Source organism: Eurosta solidaginis, chromosome X (assembly GCF_040869045.1).
Source record: "Eurosta solidaginis isolate ZX-2024a chromosome X, ASM4086904v1, whole genome shotgun sequence".
Lineage (NCBI taxonomy): Eukaryota > Metazoa > Arthropoda > Insecta > Diptera > Tephritidae > Eurosta > Eurosta solidaginis.
The window spans coordinates 165,227,045-165,235,024 of record NC_090324.1 but is presented as its reverse complement, the minus strand read 5'-3'; the positions used below and the strand labels follow the sequence as shown (position 1 = coordinate 165,235,024).

Here is a 7,980-nt window from a genome sequence, read left to right as displayed (position 1 = left end):
TTCATAGTTTTGAAAATTTCAAAACTCTCATATAAGTAGATGTTAGTACTTGTATGAAACTTTGTCAGTGTCTGTTAGCTACGCTTAGTGGTTTTATATGGCTGACCAAAGTTTTCATACGTTTAAGTGTTTTTAGCTTGCATTTCGTTAGCAGCAACATATTTTTTAAGTATTTTGAAAATTTCAAAACTTTCATATAAGTAGATGTTAGTACTTGTATGAAACTTTGTCAGTGTCTGTTAGCTTCGCTTAGTGGTTTTGTATGGCTGACCAAAGTTTTCATACGTTTAAGTGTTTTTAGCTTGCACTTCTTTAGCAGCAACACATTTTTTAAGTATTTTGAAAATTTCAAAACTTTCATATAAGTAGATGTTAGTACTTGTATGAAACTTTGTCAGTGTCTGTTAGCTACGCTTAGTGGTTTTGTATGGCTGACCAAAGTTTTCATACGTTTAAGTGTTTTTAGCTTGCATTTCGATAGCAGCAACACATTTTTGAAGTATTTTAAAAATTTCAAAACTTTCATATAAGTAGATGTTAGTACTTGTATGAAACTTTGTCAGCGTCTGTTAGCTACGCTTAGTGGTTTTATATGGCTGACCAAAGTTTTCATACGTTTCTTAAAATTGTTTTCTGACCCGCTCACCTCACATGACGAAAAATGTATGAAGATACAAACTTTCATACAAGTACAAGATACAAACTTTCATACAAGTACAAAGTTTCATACAAGTAGAAACTTTCATACAAGTACAAACTTCCATACAAGTACAAAGTTTCATACAAGTAGAAACTTTCATACAAGTACAAACTTCCATACAAGTACAAAGTTTCATACAAGTAGAAACTTTCATACAAGTACAAACTTCCATACAAGTACAAAGTTTCATACAAGTAGAAAAAAGTTTCATACAAGTACAAACTTCCATACAAGTACAAAGTTTCATACAAGTAGAAAAAAGTTTCATACAAGTACAAACTTCCATACAAGTACAAAGTTTCATACAAGTAGAAAAAAGTTTCATACAAGTACTTGTATTTATAATATAATTTTCATACATTTTTATATGTGCGCGGCCTCAGTGCAATGCTAGTTTGCACTTCGTTAGTCGCAACACATTACAAAAGTATTTTGAAACTTTTAAAACTTTCATATATATACTTTCATATATATATGTTATGTTCGGACCTGTTAAGTTTTCTTGTGTTGAGTCAAATTATGCCGCAGGCTCCACTCCTGATAGTGCCCTCCCGTCAATTCCTTTAAGTTTCAGCTTTGCAACCATACTTCCCCCGGAGTCCAAAAGCTTTGGTTTCCCGGGAAGCGACTGAGAGAGCCGTAGCTACACCCAATCGCTAGCTCTAACTTTCGTTCTTAGTTTTTATAGAGGATTTGTCGCACCTAACAAACGCCTCTTTATATATAATTTTCATACATTTTTATATGTGCGCGGCCTCAGTGCAATGCTAGTTTGCACTTCGTTAGTCGCAACACATTTTAAAAGTTAGTTAACGAGGCATTTGGCGATCTTAAGGGAGTCATAATTACTCCCGCCACCGTTTACCCGCGCTTACTTTAATTTGGACACCGTAACATTACGTTCGGTTTATCCCACAGCGCCAGTTCTGCTTACCAAAAGTCGCCCACTGGGCACCTTATATCATATAACTTCAACCTTCATATCAAAAAAGGTGAGGTTCTTACCCATTTAAAGTTTTTAGTTGTAGATGACCATACGATCTGCATGTTTATCTAGAGTTCAACCAATATAACAATCTATAAAGATCGCTTGGTTTTAGTCTAATAAAAGCACACGTTCCATAAGGTCCGTGTTTATATTATTGCATGTATTAGCTCTAGAATTACCACAGTTATCCAACTAACTGTTAATGATCGATCTATGGAACCATAACTGATGCCTTTTGCGGTTTCACTTTTAATTCGTGTGTACTTAGACATGCATGGCTTAATCTTTGAGGCAAGCATATAACTACTGGCAGGATCAACCAGAATTATATTTAAAAAATATAATAAAAATTATATTTTTTGTGTTTAATGTAAATAATATTACTCTGCATATGCAAACAATTTAAATAATGAAAGTGAACAAGTTATATATATATGAGCTTCGCTAATATATTTTGTGTAAGCGGCCTAGGTAAGGAAAACCTCACTTACTTTCATTGGTCGCTTAAAACACATCTGTATAAATATATCGACTTTATTAGCCCAAATATAATAAAGTTCAGCTAACAAAATTTTTGTTGCTTTATTTGTGCTGTGCTTCATTGTAATATTTCATTTACATTTTTCTCTTTGTAAATAATACTACCGTACAAGCAACAATTTAAATAATGAAAGTGAGCAAGTTATATATATATGAGCTTCGCTAATATATTTTGTGTAAGCGGCCTAGGTAAGGAAAACCTCACTTACTTTCATTGGTCGCTTAAAACACATCTGTATAAATATATCGACTTTATTAGCCCAAATATAATAAAGTTCAACTAACAAAATTTTAGTTGCTTTATTTGTACATTATTATAATATTTCATTTACATATTTCTCTTTGTAAATAATACTACCGTACAAGCAACAATTTAAATAATGAAAGTGAACAAGTTATATATATATGAGCTTCGCTAATATATTTTGTGTAAGCGGCCTAGGTAAGGAAAACCTCACTTACTTTCATTGGTCGCTTAAAACACATCTGTATAAATATATCGACTTTATTAGCCCAAATATAATAAAGTTCAACTAACAAAATTTTAGTTGCTTTATTTGTACATTATTGTAATATTTCATTTACATTTTTCTCTTTGTAAATAATACTACCGTACAAGCAACAATTTAAATAATGAAAGTGAACAAGTTATATATATATGAACTTCGCTAATATATTTTGTGTAAGCGGCCTAGGTAAGGAAAACCTCACTTACTTTCATTGGTCGCTTAAAACACATCTGTATAAATATATCGACTTTATTAGCCCAAATATAATAAAGTTCAACTAACAAAATTTTTGTTGCTTTATTTGTACTTTATTGTAATAGATTACAATATTTGCTTTTTCATCATTTTTATAGAGGACTTGGCCCCTAAACAAGCGCCTCTCTTTATATTGCATATTTTAAATATGCATATTTTTATAAGATGATTACATCAAAACAATAATAAATTGGAAAATTAATTCCAATAAATTGTTTTCGAATCATTTTTCTCTTTGTAAATAATACTACCGTACAAGCAACAATTTAAATAATGAAAGTGAGCAAGTTATATATATATGAGCTTCGCTAATATATTTTGTGTAAGCGGCCTAGGTAAGGAAAACCTCACTTACTTTCATTGGTCGCTTAAAACACATCTGTATAAATATATCGACTTTATTAGCCCAAATATAATAAAGTTCAACTAACAAAATTTTAGTTGCTTTATTTGTACATTATTATAATATTTCATTTACATATTTCTCTTTGTAAATAATACTACCGTACAAGCAACAATTTAAATAATGAAAGTGAACAAGTTATATATATATGAGCTTCGCTAATATATTTTGTGTAAGCGGCCTAGGTAAGGAAAACCTCACTTACTTTCATTGGTCGCTTAAAACACATCTGTATAAATATATCGACTTTATTAGCCCAAATATAATAAAGTTCAACTAACAAAATTTTAGTTGCTTTATTTGTACATTATTGTAATATTTCATTTACATTTTTCTCTTTGTAAATAATACTACCGTACAAGCAACAATTTAAATAATGAAAGTGAACAAGTTATATATATATGAACTTCGCTAATATATTTTGTGTAAGCGGCCTAGGTAAGGAAAACCTCACTTACTTTCATTGGTCGCTTAAAACACATCTGTATAAATATATCGACTTTATTAGCCCAAATATAATAAAGTTCAACTAACAAAATTTTTGTTGCTTTATTTGTACTTTATTGTAGTAGATTACAATATTTGCTTTTTCATCATTTTTATAGAGGACTTGGCCCCTAAACAAGCGCCTCTCTTTATATTGCATATTTTAAATATGCATATTTTTATAAGATGATTACATCAAAACAATAATAAATTGGAAAATTAATTCCAATAAATTGTTTTCGAATCATCAAGCAAAGGTTAAGCTTCAGTGGATCGCAGTATGGCAGCTGCTCTACCACTTACAACACCTTGCCCGTTACCAAAGTCGTTTACAATTGATTCTAGGCATTGTCATTGTATTAAATAATGTTTTTATATATAACTAGCGCGGCATACGGGTGATATTTGAATCCTCCCGCATTTGCTATGTTATAAATAACATTGGCATCACATATATTCATTTTGTCGTTTATAAATTAAATTTATAAACTTTAAATGATTTAGAGAAGCCATACAATGCAATTTGCCCCATATTTATCATTGCAGTCCAGCACGGATACAACCTTAGAGGCGTTCAGGCATAATCCAACGGACGTAGCATCATACCACTGTTCGCTCGAACAAGTATTGTACCATTGGTCCGTACCTGCGGTTCCTCTCGTACTACGCAGGAATGCTGTCGCAATAATATTTTGTCATTAGTAGGGTAAAACTAACCTGTCTCACGACGGTCTAAACCCAGCTCACGTTCCCTTGAATGGGTGAACAATCCAACGCTTGGTGAATTTTGCTTCACAATGATAGGAAGAGCCGATATCGAAGGATCAAAAAGCAACGTCGCTATGAACGCTTGGCTGCCACAAGTCAGTTATCCCTGTGGTAACTTTTCTGACACCTCTTATTAAAAACTCTTTAAACCAAAAGGATCGATAGGCCGAGCTTTTGCTGTCTCTGTGCGTACTGAACACCGAGATCAAGTCAGCATTTGCCCTTTTGCTCTATGTGTGGTTTCTGTCCGCACTGAGCTGGCCTTGGGACACCTCCGTTATTATTTGAGAGATGTACCGCCCCAGTCAAACTCCCCACCTGGCAATGTCCTTGAATTGGATCATACCTGAGTGTTGGAGTTATACCAAATTTTAATTATGATAATAACATCGAAAAATGTTATCATTTCTCATTAAAATATGTTTACAATTATATAACAAACTCGTGGTACTTTGATCAAGAAGCTTGCATCAAAACCCAATACCATAAGATATATAAATATATCCTTAATATGGCTAGGCAATGATACACGTTCCACTTAATCAAGTAAGTAAGGAAACAATAAGAGTAGTGGTATTTCATTGACGATAAATAACCGAAATTATATATCTCCCACTTATACTACACCTCTTATGTCTCCTTACACTGCCAGACTAGAGTCAAGCTCAACAGGGTCTTCTTTCCCCGCTAATTATTCCAAGCCCGTTCCCTTGGCTGTGGTTTCGCTAGATAGTAGATAGGGACAGTGGGAATCTCGTTAATCCATTCATGCGCGTCACTAATTAGATGACGAGGCATTTGGCTACCTTAAGAGAGTCATAGTTACTCCCGCCGTTTACCCGCGCTTACTTGAATTTCTTCACTTTGACATTCAGAGCACTGGGCAGAAATCACATTGTGTCAACACCCGCTAGGGCCATCACAATGCTTTGTTTTAATTAGACAGTCGGATTCCCCAAGTCCGTGCCAGTTCTGAATTGATTGTTAATTGATAATCGTTATAATTTAAAAAGAATATATAACAATTTAAATATAAAAATTTTAGCAAGAAAGTTCCACAATTGGCTACGTAACTACTATCCGGGGAACAAAAACCGAAGTTTTCTATTTACCCAGAACGAGTACATAAAACCATGATATTGCTTCCCAATCAAGCCCGATTATCTCAATCTTCAGAGCCAATCCTTATCCCGAAGTTACGGATCTAATTTGCCGACTTCCCTTACCTACATTATTCTATCGACTAGAGACTCTTCACCTTGGAGACCAGCTGCGGATATCGGTACGGCCTGTTGAGAAGTTTGCGTGACCCCACCATAAATTTTCAAGGTCCGAGGAGAAAATATCGACACAACAGTAAATGTCATGCTCTTCTAGTCCATCTACCATATCTCTCTTCGAAAGACTTCCATGGTAGTACGACTATAAAACAGAAAAGAAAACTCTTCCGATATCTCTCGACGGCTTCTTTATGGTCGTTCCTGTTGCCAGGATGAGCACAAGGCCCATTTTTAATAACAAACGGATACTCAACAGGTTACGGAATTGGAACCGTATTCCCTTTCGTTCAAAATTATTCAAGTGTTTAAATTTTATTATATATATATATATATATATATATATATATTTTTTTTGTAATTTAAACTTGAAAATTTTCGGCTTTCGCCTTGAAATTAGGACCGACTAACTCGTGATCAACCACTGTTCACACGAAACCCTTCTCCACTTCAGTCCTCCAAGGTCTCATTCGATTATTTGCTACTACCACCAAGATCTGTACCAATGGCGGCTCCATGCAGGCTTACGCCAAACACTTCTATGCACACCATTGTACCCTCCTACTCACTAAAGTTTCAAAATTTATAATTCAATCGAAATTGTATTATAAATCATCTACTTTAGCGGTAATGTATAGGTATACAACTTAAGCGCCATCCATTTTAAGGGCTAGTTGCTTCGGCAGGTGAGTTGTTACACACTCCTTAGCGGATTACGACTTCCATGTCCACCGTCCTGCTGTTTTAAGCAACCAACGCCTTTCATGGTATCTGCATGAGTTGTTAATTTGGGCACCGTAACATTACGTTTGGTTCATCCCACAGCGCCAGTTCTGCTTACCAAAAGTGGCCCACTGGGCACATTATATCATAACCTCAACCTTCATATCAAGAAAGGTGAGGTTCTTACCCATTTAAAGTTTGAGAATAGGTTAAGATCGTTTCGACCCTAAGGCCTCTAATCATTCGCTTTACCAGATAAGATTATTTTACATAATTTTAAAATGCACCAGCTATCCTGAGGGAAACTTCGGAGGGAACCAGCTACTAGATGGTTCGATTGGTCTTTCGCCCCTATACTCAATTCTGACAATCGATTTGCACGTCAGAACTGTTTCGGTCTTCCATCAGGGTTTCCCCTGACTTCAACCTGATCAAGTATAGTTCACCATCTTTCGGGTCACAGCATATATGCTCAAGGTACGCTCCAATTAGAGGTATAAATAATAATAAATTATTATTATACATAATTATATAGAACGCCCCGGGATTGAATTAATAGACTATAATTAAAATAGACTAAAAATTAATCCCATATATTTTAAGTTAAGTTAATTATGCCATTAGGTTTATATAAAATAACCCAATGACTTGCACATATGTTAGACTCCTTGGTCCGTGTTTCAAGACGGGTCCCGAAGGTATCCTGAATCTTTCGCATTGTAAATCATATAAATGCATACAATAAATATTAAAATCAATGATTTTAAAATTATTGTAAAATTCATAAATGAATTTTAGCATTATATATAATAAATCTATCAACACTTTATCAAATCATTAGGCATTTATTTAATATTAATAAGCTATAAAGCAAATTAATTAAAATAAACTTAAAGCCAATGATCTTTTGATAAATAATTTATATGTTAATAGATTACAATGTCCTTATATGAAAAAAATGCACACTATTTTTATAATATTAATAAATTAATATTATATATATAATGATGAATTTTTCATAATGGATATTCAGGTTCATCGGGCTTAACCTCTAAGCAGTTTCACGTACTATTTAACTCTCTATTCAGAGTTCTTTTCAACTTTCCCTCACGGTACTTGTTTACTATCGGTCTCATGGTTATATTTAGTTTTAGATGGAGTTTACCACCCACTTAGTGCTGCACTATCAAGCAACACGACTCTTTGGAAATATCTTTCTAGTAATCATTAACGTTATACGGGCCTGGCACCCTCTATGGGTAAATGGCCTCATTTAAGAAGGACTTAAATCGCTAATTTCTCATACTAGATATTAAGATATTCCATACACT

At 33.8% G+C, this 7,980-nt stretch overlaps 1 non-coding gene across 1 annotated transcript in view; it reads right to left on the bottom strand.

Moving 5' to 3' along the window:
- Nucleotides 1-4,120: 4,120 nt before the first annotated feature.
- The window catches only part of LOC137235557 (large subunit ribosomal RNA), a 4,006-nt gene continuing 146 nt past the window's right edge, over nt 4,121-7,980 (bottom strand). Inside the window, exon 1 of the ribosomal RNA XR_010947975.1 lies at nt 4,121-7,980. This exon is cut by the window's right edge and continues 146 nt beyond it. This is a non-coding gene — a ribosomal RNA (large subunit ribosomal RNA).